At 36.6% G+C, this 17,502-nt stretch overlaps 1 protein-coding gene across 11 annotated transcripts in view; it reads right to left on the bottom strand.

Annotated features, from left to right (window-relative positions):
* LOC137621463 (transformer-2 protein homolog alpha-like) overlaps positions 1-11,220 on the bottom strand; it is a 40,823-nt gene extending 29,603 nt beyond the window's left edge. For 9 of the 11 annotated variants that reach the window (XR_011040240.1, XR_011040243.1, XR_011040241.1 and 6 more), the window contains exon 1: positions 11,054-11,219. The gene's annotated coding sequence lies outside the window, so the exon portion shown is untranslated. Of the gene's footprint in view, positions 1-11,053 lie in introns of all 11 variants that reach the window. The other 2 variants (XR_011040245.1, XM_068351788.1) reach the window with 1 other exon arrangement.
* Between the last annotated feature and the right edge of the window lie 6,282 nt (positions 11,221-17,502).

Raw genomic sequence — 17,502 nt, 5'->3', positions numbered from 1 at the left:
CTAATCTCCATAATGATTATGGTTGGCTCAAACAGGTATCTTTGTAATCATGGCTGACAGTTATAGTGTGGCTTGGCTTGCCAGATAATCTAACTGTATCCCCTCCAAACCTCCACCAACATTTCATCATTATACTGTAAGCAAAGGGCAACAACTGTTGTTATAACATTACAAGTACTACCACAAAATTGTTATTAAATAGCCTTAATCAAATCAAGAAATTGCCTCTATTTAAATGTAAAACCAATATAAAAAGCATACATAAAACAGCATCTTAATTGATATGCAGTACTGACTAGGCCTTTTGATACAGACAGTACCAAGACATGTTGAGCTTTATCATTTATTTATGTATTCAAGATATGTAGATTTATGTATTGTTGTAAAACTGTCCATACCTAGATTTCTTAGATCACATATCAATCTTTACATATACTATAAATAAAGCTCTCAGATCGCAGACCTCCGCTAAAGCAGCTAAGCTCAACCTTCACTAGATCACATTTGTTTGTTTGTGAAGACTACTATCAGCTAAAGATCCTAATGTGGTGATTAATAAACCTTACGATGGCTTTATACCTAACATTTCTATCAAATAATCCAAGTCTTAATTGTCTAGTTATAAGTAAAAATTTCTAAATTGGTTTAATCTTGCCATGGTGAAGCATCTCTTAAAATAATCCAAGATCTGGATACTGATCCAAACCACTGAGAAAATCTAATCACTTCTCAGTTACCACATTTCTGATACCATTTTTGGATCAATAGTGAAGGTCTAACGACTTCTAAGGTAGCCGATTTCTGACTTTTTCCGAAATTTTCATCAAAATTCATCTAACATTTTGAGTTAGTCTGATGACAAACAAACATGAAAGAAGTGAAAACTTACTTCCTTGGCATAGATAATAAGAAAAGTAACTAGGACATATCTTTCTGGAATATGTATTTAACACTATCCCAAAATATTCGTTTATATTAATTTTATTTTTTATGGGTAATAATCGCATCACCTAAAACATAGATTATACAAATTTCATCAAGGTTCATTGCTCATGGGAACACTATTTTTTTTTTTTTTTTTTTTTTTATGATTCAAGTACTATATCTTTATATGGTCTTACATTCATAATGGGTAGTTCAACCTAAAACAAAAAAAATGATCCTCCACATCCAACCATGCATGGAATTATCTACAAATTGAAAACCCACAAGCCAGCTTGATCTGTTCGTGTGAACCCAGGGTCTATGACCCACACGTGTTCGTCTGTCATTGTTAGCGTCAACGTTCAGGACATTGCTCTGATTATTCAGTTTTTAACTTTCCTTGATCCAGTGTTAATTTGTTTATTCCTCTAAAAATGCTAGCGGTCAAAGTTTACCAGCTTCCCTCTTCAATAAAACAGGTTTTTATGATTAATTCTTAGTTTAATTTGGTCATATTTTATTTTTAGAAATAGTTTATTCTAAACTCAGGACACTATTTTTGCAATCATCGAAACTATTTTTGCAATCATCGAAGTCCTGATTTTGAATAATGTATAATGGATTAGAAATTCTGAGGAAAAACACTATATATTTAATGAATATAACTTGCAAAAAATTAATTTAACTGAAATTATCCATCTATATTTTTGGTAAATTCAAGCACATCATAAAAATATGAGCTTTTGGTTTCCTGACAGTCTCAACAATTTATATGGTAGTGCAAATTGCCAATAATTATATACAATTACCCCTATCATATCACCAAAACATTAACCCCCTTTCAACTGGCGAATTACACGACTTTTCTGAATGAAACACAGCTGTTCAGAACAGACCACAGATGTTAAGCCTGAAACAGATGTTTCTAGGAGCCACGAATGTGACGTCAACAATGAAACGTGGTCAAATGGGATTTCCATGCTATTGGAGAACAGACCACAGCTGTTTAGAATGAACTAGATGTTTAGAGGGGCCACGTGTGACATCTACAACAAAATGTCGTCAAATAGGATTTTAAATCATATAAAATATATACAAAGCAACTTAAAAAATATCCTACTAGACCACATGACAGACAAAAAGTCCTGATAATTATCTTCTAACAATTAGAACATATGTTAGTAGAAAGTTGATGCCAGTAGAATAACTATGAATCAAGTGAGAGATTATGGAAAAGATAGCATCATGAATGCATATAAAGAAAGACAAAAACACATCTCACAATGGCAAAAAGAAGGCAGGAAGACACAGGCAAAAATAATATGGGAATACGACAGCACAAAGAAGGGAAAACAAGGCAAAAAGACAAAGATGTGGGTAAAAAAAAGACGGGAAAAATTATCATTACCAGTGAAGCTACAACTCTAGTTGGAAAAGCAAGATGCTATAAGACCAAGGGCTCCAACAGGAAAAAATAGCCCAGTGAGGAAAAGAAATAAGGAAATTAACTGATAAGTAATGAAAAAATAAAATATTTAAAAATCATTAAAAACTTTAAAACAGATATTTGATGTATAAACTATAATAGGACTTATGTAACACCGTTCACATAAAAACATTTGCTGAGAGTTTGAACTTTTGAAGTTATTATTATTACTTGCTAAACTGCAACCCTAGTTGGAAAAGCAGGATGCTATAAGCCCAGGGGCTCCAACGGGGAGAACAACACAGTGAGGAAGGAAACAAGAAAAAAAATATTCTAAGAACAGTAACAACATTAAAATAAATATCTCCAATATAAACTATAAAAACGTTTAACAATTCAAGAGGAAGAGAAATGATAGAATAGTGTGCCTGAGTGTACCCTCAAGCAAGAGAACTCTAACCCAAGATAGTGGAGACCATGGCACTACCTAAGACTAGAGCACAATGGTTTGATTTTGGAGTGTCCTTCTCCTAGAAGAGCTGCTGACCATAGCTAAAGAGTAGCTTCTACCCTTATCAAGAGTAAAGTAGCCACTGAACAATTACAGTGCAGTACTTAACCTCTTGAGAAGAGAAAAATTGTTTGGTAATGTCAGTGTTGTCAGGTGTATGAGGATAGAAGAGAATAGGCCAGACTATTCGGTGTATGTGTAGGCAAAACGAAAAGGAACCGTAACCAGAGAGAAGGATCCAATGTAGTACAGTCTGGCCAGTCAAAGGACCCAATTACTCTCTAGTGGTAGTATCTCAATGCGTGGCTGGTGCCCTGGCCAACCTACTACCTACTGATTCAAGTACTCTATTAGGAAGATCATGCCACAACTGGTCATAGCTAAAATAAAACTTCTAGAGTACTGTGTAGTATTGAGCCTCATGATGGAGAAGGCCTGGCTGTTAGAATTAACTGCCTGCCTAGTATCACGAACAGAATGGAACTGTCCGGAAGATCTGAAAGTAAAGGATGATCAGAATTATAAAAAACCGTATGCAACATGCATAATGAACTAATTGAACACCGGTGCCAAAGATTAATATCTAGATCAGGAATAAGAAATTTAATAGACAAAGTTCCTGTCCAACAAATTAAGACGAGAATCAGCAGCTGAAGACCAGACAGGAGAACAATACCCGAAACAAGGTAAAATGAAAGAATTAAAACACTTCAGAATAAATTGATCACCAAAAATCTTGAAAGACTATCTCAACAATGCAAATTTCTGTGCAATGAAGATGACACAGACCTAATGTCTTTCTCAAAATTAAATGCTGTCGAGAATCACACCTAAAATTTAAGTCATACAAAGTTAAAGAAACATTATCACTGCCGAGATCCAGATGTTGAGGAGCCATGGTCCTCAACCTACTTACAATCAGGAGATGGAATCGATGCAAAGAGAATGACTATCTGCATATGCAACAAGCTTGTTTTCTAGACCAAACCACGTCATGTGTATACAGTATGAAGAGTAAAGGGCCAAGAATACTACCATAAGGAACATCAGATATCACATTCCTATACTCCCCATGGAGCCCATCATCAACTACTCTTTACAATCTATTACTTAACAATTCAATGTAGAGGCTAAGAAACGACCCACCTACTCCCGACTGAGAGTTTGAAAACTAGGACATCATGATTAACACGGTCAATCGCAGTACTAAAATCAAGGCCAATCATATGAGCTTCCTGACCACAATCAAGGGATTTCTGTACAGCATTGGAGATTGTAAGAAGGGCATCACATGCTCCAAGACGTTCAAAAACTTTATATAATATGGGAGTTGTGGAAATACAATGATAATCAGTTGGACTTGAGTTATCACAAACACATTTACATAGTGGAGTAACATCACCAATTCACCAACAAGTGCTGAAAGCGCCTCTTCTAGCTAACTTGCACAAAATAACATATCTTTGGAGCTAAGAAATCTGCAGTCCTCAGAGATATATATATATATATATATATATATAAATAAAAATAAAGACAAAGGAAAAATACCATTGGGGCTACACGCCCATAAGCATCAAGGTCCATCAACAGAGCTTTAATTTCATGAGATCGAAAAGCTAAACTTGTTAGTTTAGCCTCATGAAAACAGGAACGAAGAAGTTAGAGTTTCTCATTACTCTGCTTGCTGTCAAACACATCTGCCAAAAAGGGTTGCTTTTTCCTTTAGACAGTGAGTGACAGAGCCACCTGGTTTAAGTAAAGGAGGAACTGTTACATCTACACCAAAGGGTGCATATTTAAGGGTAGTCCACCACTGATGCTCCTGGGCGGCATCAGAAAGGGTTTCTTTTATGGTTAAATTGTATTCTTTTCAGTTGAAACAAACTCTGAGCAAAACGGGAAGACGTGGGTATAAGACAGGAAGACATGGGTAGAGAGAAGACTGAAAGACATGGGTATAAGACAGGAAGACATGGGTAGAGAGAAGACTGAAAGACATGGGTATAAGACAGGAAGACATGGGTAGAGAGAAGACTGAAAGACATGGGTATAAGACAGGAAGACATGGGTAGAGAGAAGACTGAAAGACATGGGTATAAGACAGGAAGACATGGGTAGAGAGAAGACTGAAAGACATGGGTATAAGACAGGAAGACATGGGTAGAGAGAAGACTGAAAGACATGGGTATAAGACAGGAAGACATGGGTAGAGAGAAGACTGAAAGACATGGGTATAAGACAGGAAGACATGGGTCGAAGGACGGGACGCTGTAGGTATAAAGACGTAAGATGTGGGTTAGAAAGAAGACTTGAACATGCGGGTAGAAAGAAGACATGAATATGCGGGTCCTGTATAAGACGGAAAGATGCAAGTAAAAATATGGGAAGAGGTCGGTAGAAAGATGACAGTAGGAAGACGGGAAGAAAGTGAAAGTCATACGTCAGTAAAATGGCTACTGTACAGTACAGAAAGGATGTCGGTGTCTTGTTACCTGTACAGTATGCTTTTCAATTAATTCAGAACAAAAATTCAAATTTTATAAACATATGATTCAGGTTATCTACTGATGCCCGAATCATGCTAGTCATTTCTTTCTTGAGATTTAGTTGAGGTTAATGCCAGTTTTTAGGCCCTGAACAGAAAACATCAGTGGAGAACCCTTCAGTTATGCTAATTTGCTCAAGTGAGTGGAAGTTCTTTCTCTTCAAGTAAGTACCACCTTGAAGTTGGATATTACACACTCCTCACTTGAAGAGTCCAATTTCTCATCATTCGTAGTATATTGCCACAAAATTCCATTTTACTGTGGTACCACCAATCTAAACCCAAGGTTTGGGGATAGTCAAGCCAAGAAAATACCCTCACCATGTCGCTACTTCACAGATGCGTCGAGGCGCAAAATTTTTATGTCATCTGACATGAAACGTGTGTGAACATCACAAATTAAAGAATACATAAAGTGAGTGAGGCACTGAATTATAGCATAGACATTGATATCATCTCCTTGTTGCTTTTCAATTAATTGCCTTTGAAATATAAAAAAATTCCTGGATACTGTTTCCAATACAGAAAACACTTTATGCATTGAAGGCATTTTTTGGGGGAATGGCTTTGAAGATGTGAGTGAGTGCTAAGCTATCATTGTGTTGTGTCTATGTCAACAAAGTTATCACTAGAGTCAACTAGTAGCCTGTCACCAGTACGGAAAAGTTTAAAAAACCGCTGCAGGTTATCTCTCTCTCTACCCGTGCAACTTAATAGCTCATCGAAATAACCCATTCTTTCACACATCCCATATGTATAACAACGCCGATCAAATGCAATCTTAACATTAAAATGGCAACATTGTAAAAGATGTATGTCAAATTTCTTTGTTGTTTTCAAAGTTTATTCTCCTTCAATATGGTAAAATATTTACGGATATACCCTAACGGGGTGTATACGTACCTGCAATGTCCTTTAACTAAATCAGAGCCCTGGCACCTTCCTTGTTTAGAAATCCAAGGCAAATGTGTAGACTACTTGGGTTATAACCCAACCTTGAATACCCCTTACCCTAATTTTAAAATTGTCAGACTATACTGTAAATCCTAATTACCATACCAACTACCCTTCAACACTGAAAGCCACTTGGCATATTTTACATCCCATGTTTTCTACTGTTACTGGTATTGAGACGAACTTTTATTTTGTTACAGTTTAGTACAATATTTATTACGACATTGCAAGACAATCAAACAAATACAGTATTTTCAGACCTATTTTGAACTGCATATTCTATATTAAAAGTACTGCTAACAAACTTATTTTTTCTTAAAAACTCCCTCTTGCTCTAACCTATCAACATTCAACTATGCTTCAGTACAAAGTACATTAAATTCCCAACAGGAATCAAAGTAATAACTTACGACCCATATCGACTAACAGGAACACGTGTAGAATACTACCTAACCTAACCTACAAGCCTTAATTTAGACTTCAGCGACAACGAATATTAAGGTAATCCTGAGTAACTTTATCATTATTACAATGGGGTTAAGATATAAATTTATTTTAGAGTGCTGCCCATAGCTTTTTGGTGTAGGAGAGAGACTTACGAAGGGGGTCCAAGGGCTAGCCCTCGACTAAGTGTTGTGACCTGGAAACTACTAGGTTATGTTAGGTAGGTTTGTGGTGTTTGTATGATAGCGACAGTGTTGGGGGGGGGGGGGGTCGCAGGGGCGTTAGCCACCCCTTAGGCATTAGGAAGGTAAGGACATAGCTTGCAGGTCAAGTTAGGGGGGAAGTTTGGGTTAGGTGTTGTCCACTTTTCTCGCACGTTTCCGACAATCATGCGCAGAGTGATTCTAGTATGTTGATTGTTGGGACAAGAATTTTGGGATGTGTGTAGGATGGCGGCCACCTGTATGTATAATAGCGGCCGCCTTATTTTCAACTTTATCGGAAAATTTTATAGAATATTAACTGTTCAGAATGTTATAAATACCCAGGGCAAGTACTTACTATACCGATATACAAAGATTTTGAAAACCATCTAATTTGACGTGAAATTTATAAGTTGAATGAGCTCTGTACCTTGCCACGCAGTTTCTCGCTTCCACAGTTCCTAGAATTCCCTATAGATGACGTTCTGATCGAATCAACAGCGCCATAGCAGCTGAATACTGAATTAGTAATCGGCCGCGGCAATTTGAAACGACCCAATGGTACCCCACTTGACCTGGGGATAACTTGGATTAACTTTTTCACCCAATCAAAACTCATTTTTTCCAAAAATTCAAATACAGAAACAGGAGCACCCATCGAGGGTCGGAAATGCTCATTCTTTAACCACGCGGCGCGATGGCAACTAATCAGTGTAGATACGTGTGAATCTTTTTTCAATTCAGTCAATCCTAGTATGATTAGGATTATGAATTTTACAAGAAGTGCTGAGTTTACAAAATATTTATATAAAATGGGACTTTTAGGTGATTTTCAGGCATTTGTGCAAAATGTCGTATCGGTGATATACACTATAAGTATGATGGAAAATCGGTGAATAGTGGAAAAGCTAAGTTTTTTTGGCGTTCATATAGTTATTGCCGAAAGAAGATCGCCCCTAACCACGGTAGGTTTTTTTTCACGATCAAAGCTACTGTACGAAGATGTATTTGTTATATTAGCCAGTTTTATTTACGGTTTTTCTCATAACCAGATCCTCCCTTTGTACAAAAAGTTTGCCTCTCACACACTAGTTGATTGGTACAACTTCTGTCGCGACGTGTTTATTCGCTCAATACCCACAATTCTGATTCTGAAAGTCCTGGTCCGTCCCAACACCCGTCCCCTCCACAACGTAGTGTAACAAACCATCCACAAAAAAAGGTGCCCCATCACCCTACATCTCCCAAAGTGGCCCCCCCAAAAGAAGTAGTAGTTGTCTCTTGGCAGAAAGGCAATACCAGTTGAAGACTCGGACTTCAGTGACTCCGAATAAGTAGGGGGCCGTTGTAGAGGTTACGAATAAACCCGCAAGCTGAACCGGAAATAATGTAAGTACAGCCCTCTCCGTTTCTGGTTTGTGTGATCGCGGCCACATGTATGCATGATGTCGGCCGATTAAGAATATGCTTGTGTGTATGAGTGATAGCGGCCACATGTATGTATGACTTCCGATTAAGAATAGGCAAGTATAAGGGGGGTCGCAAGGGGGGCGTAGCCTTCCCGTTTAGGTTTAAGATTAATTATACAGCTATGTACGGGGGGTCGCAGAGGGCGTTAGCCTCCACGTTAAGGATAGGCACGTCTTGTAGGTAAGGTTAGGTGGGCCCATTCAAGTTAGGCAGTGTTCTATTCTAGAGTTTTGGCAGAACATCCTTTTGTAGAACAACGCCCACGTCTTTCGAACGGTTAGAAAACGGGAAGAAATTCCCGTTTGCTATGCCCGTGGGAGGACCTGGCCGCTGATCTACAAAGGCTCCATTATTTATAAATTTAGTCAATTCACTCTAACAGTTAAACTTCCCGTGAAATATTCGACGGGTGATGATTTTCACTATTTTCTGGCGATCGTGACCCTGTCCTAGTATGTAGTTTGGTGGGACAAGCATTTACAAAACTAGTGAATTTAATATTTCACTCTGTGATCATTCCCTTTATACACACACATATATATAAAATACATATATAAAACGAGCCGATTTCGGACATTTTTTTTTACTAATTTTCTGGTGGTACCAGGCCTGTCCCAACAAACTACAAAGGCTCCATTCTTTTGACATACACCCTTACTAACTCAGCCATTTTGAACTACTTTTAAACCTATTCCAGGGATTTGCAGCATTCCAACTTGATGAGAGTACGGAATACAAACGGCAGTGAGTTAGTAAGGTAGGAGAGCAGTCTAGTATCATTATTGCTAGCAATGCTACAATCCTAGTTGGAAAAGCGGGATGCTATAAGCCTAAGGGCTCAACAAGGAAAATTATGCCAGTGAGGAAAGGAAATAAGGACATTTTAGAGGAAAGGAAATGAGGACATTTCAGAGGAAAGGAAATGAGGACATTTTAGAGGAGTGCAGTTTAGTATTATTGCTAGCAATGCTACAATCCTAGTTGGAAAAGCAGCATGCTATAAGCCTAAGGGCTCAACAAGGAAAATTATGCTAGTGAGGAAAGGAAATAAGGACATTTTAAAGGAAAGGAAATAAGGGCATTTTAAAGGAAAGGAAATGAGGACATTTCAGAGGAAAGGAAATGAGGACATTTCAGAGGAAAGGAAATGAGGACATTTCAGAGGAAAGGAAATGAGGACATTTCAGAGGAAAGGAAATGAGGACATTTCAGAGGAAAGGAAATGAGGACATTTCAGAGGAAAGGAAATAAGGACATTTCAGAGGAAAGGAAATAAGGACATTTCAGAGGAAAGGAAATAAGGACATTTCAGAGGAGTGCAGTCTAGTATTATTGTTGCTAGCAATGCTACAATCCTAGTTGGAAAAGCAGGATGCTATAAGCCTAAGGGCTCAACAAGGAAAAATATGCCAGTGAGGAAAGGAAATAAGGACATTTTAGAGGAAAGGAAATAAGGACATTTTAGAGGAAAGGAAATAAGGACATTTTAGAGGAAAGGAAATAAGGACATTTTAAAGAAAAAAAAGGGCATATCAGGAAAGGAAATAAGGACATTTTAGAGGAAAGGAAATAAGGGGACATTTTAGAGGAAAGGAAATAAGGGGACATTTTAGAGGAAAGGAAATAAGGGGACATTTTAGAGGAAAGGAAATAAGGAAACAAATAATCTATGAGTTTGAGTTAAGCAATGAGAAACTAAAATAAAATAACTTCGAAAGCGTAACAATAGCTACCTTTAACTATTAAGAAAAACAATAACAATCGTAGAGGTTGCTTGAATCAAAATAAAAGGGGTCTCGGAAAATAAAGCGGCCCACAGCCAAGTCATCCCAAACCAACCCTTCCTTCGCGTTAATAAGGGTTTCAGTTTAAACAATCTTCAACCTTGGCTTCGTCTCTCTCTCCGCCCCAGCAGGACTTGGCATCGGGTATGGGTACGACAGAGTATGGTTACGTAAGCAAAATAGCATAAGCGAAAGGGGGAGGGAGGCTTTAAGTCCCTAATAGTGAACGTTCGAAAGATGATTATGATCTGCGTATGAAATTTCAGCGGACAATTACAACAGTTGACTCAGATTTCTAAGGAGAGGTTACCAAGTTGTGGAATGATCTTCCTAATCGGGTGGTTGAATCAGTAGAACTTCAAAAGTTCAAAGTTGGAGCAAATGCTTTTTTGTTGACCAGGCGGACATGAGTCTTTTTATAGTTTATTTATGACATATGTTTTTGATGCTGTTAATAGTTTATATATGACATGTCTGTTTTGACGTTGTTACTGTTTTTAGAATGATTTATTGTTAATTTGTTCTCTTCATTTATTTATTTCCTTATTTCCTTTCCTCACTGGGCTATTATTCCCTGTTGGAGCCCCTGGGCTTATAGCATCTTGCTTTTCCAACTAGGGTTGTAGCTTGGATAGTAATAATAATAATAATAATAATAAACGTAAACAACATCCGCCCCGAACCGCTTTGGGGGTAATACCTCGTGTGGCGATGGTACGCATCTCGGCGGGGGCAGCCAAGCTATAAATTCAACAAACTTTAAGCCGTAAATAAAACAATATCAAGACTTACCTCCTTCAATTAATGGGCAGGCAGCAATGTACGCTCCCTTAGCTTGACGGGGAGACGAATATCAACGTATTATGAGCACTAAGATTTGCAATATACGTGCGTTCAGGATAAGTGTCTAGCAGAATTTGTTTACGGACTGACTGACTGGGTAATGGTGGGGCCGGCCCAGGTAGGAGGACAGTGCGCGTGCGCTAGACCAGGGTTGCCAGGTTTTCTAAATGTGAAAAGGCCAACATCTAATCAACAGAAGCTTTAAAAGGCCAACCCGTGAATAGAAAAAGGCTAAATATATAGTATTTAAGGCCCGCCTTTTTTCATATTACTAAAGGCCAACCTGTTTTAAAAAAAGGCCAATTTTGAGGGGTTTTTTTGGCCTGAAAAAAGGCCAAACTGGCAACGCTGCGCTAGACTCCTTTCTGTTCTGTTTGGTCTATTCTAGAAGGCGGGAAATAGGGAAATAATACAATGTTTATTGTATTTAGACAAATCAGGACAGAACATAGGCTGATGGGATCAAAATTTTCTCTCTCGAATTTAAAGAACTACCACAGTTCAGTTGTTTGGCTGAAATTCAATTATTCTTCGGTGATGGTGGGAACACTGGGGATTGGGACAAAGATGACGCAAAGAATAGGGTTTTGTTTTTCAAACATAAACAGTTATGAACCATCCATTGCTTAATATCAGAAATATGTTTTTATATTTTTATTTGCTTTTAAGAATATCCATGCATGTATCGTGATAGTTATACAATCAATGGAAAATAAAAATAGATTGTAATCAAATGAGCCCCTCCCCAAGGTCAGCAGTTTAGGGAGCATTTTCCCGCTAAAACTCGCGAGGAAAATAACGCCTGCACAACATCGTACTATAATATATAATTTTTTCCTGTTAATATAATGTTAACAGTGGTTATTAATAAGTCTAAGCTTTCATCATCTTTCTGTCTGTTATACGATGCTGAGCCCACAAAAAATTTCTTTAATCATATACTGTATGTTGCCACTTAAGGAATCTTTGAAGATTTTGCAAGTTGCTATGTTGATATTAGACCTTCAAGATGGCGCTCTTTAACTACGCTCTCTCTCTCTCTCTCTCTCTCTCTCTCTCTCTCTCTCTCTCTCTCTCTCTCTCTCTCTCTCTCATGAATACTTATGTCTATTCACATCATCACGTTTCTATTCAGAATGACAATTACAAATCAAATGTAGACCTATTTACGGTATTTTTTTAAACATTATGCTACATTTAACATAATTATAATGTAAATCATACTTGAACGTGGTCCAGAGTATGTAACTGGTTCCCTGAGAGTAAAGCAAATATTTGCAACATCACTACGTAATTATTTGTATTAGTCGCATGAACATAAACATATCATGCTGGATGGTTGTGGGGTCGTGAAACGAAATGACAAGTTTACAAGCTAACTTATTAACGTCAGATAAGAGAGAGAGAGAGAGAGAGAGAGAGAGAGAGAGAGAGAGAGAGAGAGAGAGAGAGAGAGAGAGAGAGAGTCATATCCACGAGGTATATTATACAAGCCAAGGTCTATAGAATAAACCTTGATGCAAGCCCTGACTTCTACAAAGGAACTGAGAGTCACTATATACTCTTAACCGGGCTGCGATTTCTCTGAAAACGAAGCAAGAATTCATGTACCTTCCTTTTGATCAGGTATTAATTATCAGTCATATCTTAAACATGGATGACCGTCACTGAATATATTGCCTGTGGGTTTAATCATTATTATTATTATTATTATTATTATTATTATTATTATTATTATTATTATTATTACTTACTAAGCTACAATCCTAGTTGGAAAAGCAGGGGCTCCAAACACGGAAAATAACCCAGTGAGGAAAGCAAGCAAGGAAAAATTAAATATATTACTGTGTTTAATTTGCATTAAGGAACATCCACTAAAATATCTTTAGTTTTGAACTGGAATCATGAAATAAGCTAAATTACTTAAAATACATGTCTATACAAGCATAAATGATTAATTGATTATACTGAGTAATCAATAAAAATATATATTAGTAACTGAAAAGAATCAAATGTGTTTAAAGGACATAATTCTAACAGCATAAAATACTCAAAGGATTAATTTTTTTTTTTTTTTTTACCATTCGTTAGATATATCAGTAGACATTTAATCCTGAAAATTTTTACCCCACAAGATAAGAAGACAGACATGTCAAGAACTGATAAAAAATTTGCTGATCTTAAAATCTAATAAGATATAAACAAAATCTTTTTAACTCTAGACCGATACGATTTGTTTTCAGTGTATGAATTAAAATCGAATTACAAAAAATAAAAATAAAAAATAAACATTTTGAGATCAAACCTATTTTAATTGTAAAATTATTGTGCTTGTAAACAGAAATGAAACCGTCAATATAAAAAAAAAGAATAGTTAATGCAATGAACCTGTATCAAGGCTGGAGAAATGAAACGTGTTATTTTGTAAAATAAAACAAATAAAAGCTTTACAAAATGTGACTGTGATGCGCAGCATAATAAAAGTGCATCTTTCTTGATAACACCAGGATTATTATTATTATTATTATTATTATTATTATTATTATTATTGTTGACATCATCATTATTATCATTACTATCATCATTATCGTTGTTGTTTTAATTATTTCTTGACTGTAACCTGTCTCTAAATGTCCAAATAAATAATGTAACAAAAACTGCTGGTTATCATCTAAGAAATATTGCGTTTATAAAAAAGTACCTGGACGAAAATTCTGTAAAGAAACTTGTGATAAACTGTGTTATTACCAGGATTGACTACTGCAACTCTATCTACTACAATTTACCAAAAGTGCAACTTAAGAAATTACAAAACATAATAAACAGAGGAGCAAGACTGATAAAAGGTGTCCCACCTAGAGAAAGGATCACCCCTATACTAATCGATTTACACTGGCTGCCAATTAAAACGAGAATTGAATTTAAGATATGTACAATAACCCACCAAGATATCAGAACCGGGGGTCCAAAATACTTAAGAGAATTGCTACATATTGCGCAGCCAACAAATCGTGTCGACACGAGAATCGTTACAGATGGCTTCAAACTGTTGGAACCTAGATATATGTCTACTTTAGGCTCCAGAGCCTTTAAATATGTGGCCTGAGACTATATAATAAGCTCCCACGAAACATTCGAATGATTGAAGACATTAAGGCTTTCGAGAGGAAACTGAAGACTTTCTTATTGCATGAGTATTTTGACAGTGACGATTTAACAGTAAATGAACAATATATGATATGAAATGTTAAATACTCTGAACGAACAAGGTAAAACGACAGTGGAGGTCCTGTAGAGAGTGGGGTTTCCCTGCTGTATGGGACCGGAAAAGCAGCCATCAAAGTAAGTAAAGTAAGCTACAACTCTAATAAGAAAAGTGAAATGCTATAAGCCCAAGGGCTCCAACAGGAAAATCAGTACAGTACAAAAAGGAAATAAAGAAGGAACTAATAAACTATGATGAGACATAAGAATAAAATATATCAAAATCAGTATAAAAAAAAAATTATTCGATAAGTCATATGTGAAGTGGTTCTGTCCTAGATGTGACAATGAAGCACATATGAAAGCAAAAGAATATGACAAAAATGTAGATGATGGTGAGTAAAATAAGGCATGCCACTAAGCAACGAGGTTGAGTTGTAATAATAATAATAATAATAATAATAATAATAATAATAATAATAATAATAATAATAATAATAAACCCTGAAGATATCCCTTAGACCAACAGAGGGGTACCCCAGGGGAGTGTACTTGGCCCAATCTTATTCTGCATCTATACTATTGGTCTATCGAAAATGCTACAAAGGCATGGCGTGAAGTTTAAACTATTTGCAGATGACACACAATTTCACTTCTCCATAAATGATATACATGACACTACTGAAACTCTAAACCGAATCCTTGATAGTGTTAGAGAATGGATGACATTTAAACAACTAAAATTAAATGAGAACAAAACTGAATTCATGGTGGTGGGCAAGAGAAATGAACATAAATAATGATTTGGTGCCGATATCAAGTAAAGTTCGTGTATTTCTTGACTGTAACCTGTCTCTAAATGCCCAAATAAATAATGTAATAAAAACTGCTGGTTATCATCTAAGAAATATTGCGTTTATAAAAAAGTACCTGGACAAAAATTCTGTAAAGAAACTTGTGATAAACTGTGTTATTACCAGGATTGACTACTGCAACTCTATCTACTACAATTTACCAAAAGAGCAACTTGAGAAATTACAAAACATAATAAACAGAGGAGCAAGACTGATAAAAGGTGTCCCACTTAGAGAAAGGATCACCCCTATACTAATCGATTTACACTGGCTGCCGATTAAAACGAAAATTGAAATTAAAATATGTACAATAACCCACCAAGTTATCAGAACCGGGGGTCCAAAATACTTAAGAGAATTGCTACATTGCGCAGCCAACAAATCGTGTCGACACGAGAATAGTTACAGATGGCTTTAAACTGTTGGAACCTAGATATATGTCTACTTTAGGCTCCAGAGCCTTTAACTATGCGGCCCCGGGACTGTATAATTAGCTCCCACGAACCATTCGAATGATTGAAGACATTAAGGCTTTCGAGAGAAAACTGAAGACTTTCCTTATTTCATGCGTCTCTTGGCAGTGACGATTTAACAGTAAATGAACAATATATGATATGAAATGTTGAATACTCTGAACGAACAAGGTAAAACGACAGTGGAGGTCCTGTAGAGAGTGGGGTTTCCCTGCTGTATGGGACCGGAAAAGCAGCCATCAAAGTAAGTAAAGTAAGCTACAACTCTAATTAAAAAAGTAAAATGCTATAAGCCCAAGGGCTCCAACAGGAAAATCAGTACAGTACAAAAAGGAAATAGAGAAGTAACGAATAAACTATAATGAGACATAACAAGTAAAATATAAAATATATCAAAATCAGTATAAAAAAAAAGCTTATTCGATAAGTCATATGTGAAGTGGTTCTGTCCTAGATGTGACAATGAAGCACTTTTGAAAGCAAAAGAATATGATAAAAATGTAGATGATGGTGAGTAAAATAAGGCATGTCACTAAGCAACGTGGTTGAGCAATAATAATAATAATAATAATAATAATAATAATAATAATAAACTCTGAAGATATTCCTTAGACCAACAGAGGGGTACCCCAGGGGAGTGTACTTGGCCCAATCTTATTCTGCATCTATACTATTGGTCTATCGAAAATGCTACAAAGGCATGGCGTGAAGTTTAAACTATTTGCAGATGACACAAAATTTTACTCCTCCATAAATGATATACATGACACTACTGAAACTCTAAACCGAATCCTTGATAGTGTTAGAGAATGGGTGACATTTAAACAACTAAAATTAAATGAGAACAAAACTGAATTCATGGTGGTGGGCAAGAGAAATGAACATAAATAATGACTCTGTGCCGATATTTAGTAAAGTTCGAGATCTAGATGTAATTCTTGACTGTAACCTGTCTCTAAATGCCCAAAAAAATAATGTAATAAAAACTGCTTGTTATCATCTAAGAAATATTGCGTTTATAAAAAAAGTACCTGGACGAAAATTCTGTAAAGAAACTTGTGATAAACTGTTATTGCCAGGATTGACTACTGCAACTCTATCTACTACAATTTACCAAAAGTGCAACTTAAGAAATTACAAAACATAATAAACAGAGGAGCAAGACTCATAAAAGGTGTCCCACCTAGAGAAAGGATCACCCCTATACTAATCGATTTACACTGGCTGCCGATTAAAGCGAGAATTGAATTTAAAATATGTACAATAACCCACCAAGTTATCAGAACCGGGCGTCCAAAATACTTAAGAGAATTGCTACATATTGCGCAGCCAACAAATCGTGTCGACACGAGAATAGTTACAGATGGCTTTAAACTGTTGGAACCTAGATGTATGTGTACTTTAGGCTCCAGAGCCTTTAACTATGCGGCCCCGAGACTATATAATAAGCTCCCACGAAACATTCGAATGATTGAAGACATTAAGGCTTTTAAGAGGAAACTGAAGACTTTCCTTATTTCATGAGTCTTTTGACAGTAAATGAGCAATACGCGATATGAAACATTAATTACTCTGAACAAACAAGGTAAAACGACAGTGGAGGTCCTGTGGAGAGTGGGGTTCCCCTGCTGTATGGGACCGGAAAAACAGCCATCAAAGTTAGTAACATCACCACCCGTTAAGCGTGGCTGTATTAAACCACTTACAGGACGAGCCGGCAGGAGATTCAGCTAACTTCCCCGGAGTCGTTGACCTTCAAATTTGATGAATCTACATAAACAAAATAGATGAATCACTAGAAGTTGATTCTAGAGTTAACTGCTTCGTGGAAAATATTGAACTGCTGGTGTACGGGGCCCGTCAGAAA

This window comes from Palaemon carinicauda, chromosome 28 (assembly GCF_036898095.1).
Source record: "Palaemon carinicauda isolate YSFRI2023 chromosome 28, ASM3689809v2, whole genome shotgun sequence".
Lineage (NCBI taxonomy): Eukaryota > Metazoa > Arthropoda > Malacostraca > Decapoda > Palaemonidae > Palaemon > Palaemon carinicauda.
The sequence above is the reverse complement of the archived record's forward strand: the minus strand, read 5'-3'. Positions and strand labels throughout refer to the sequence as shown.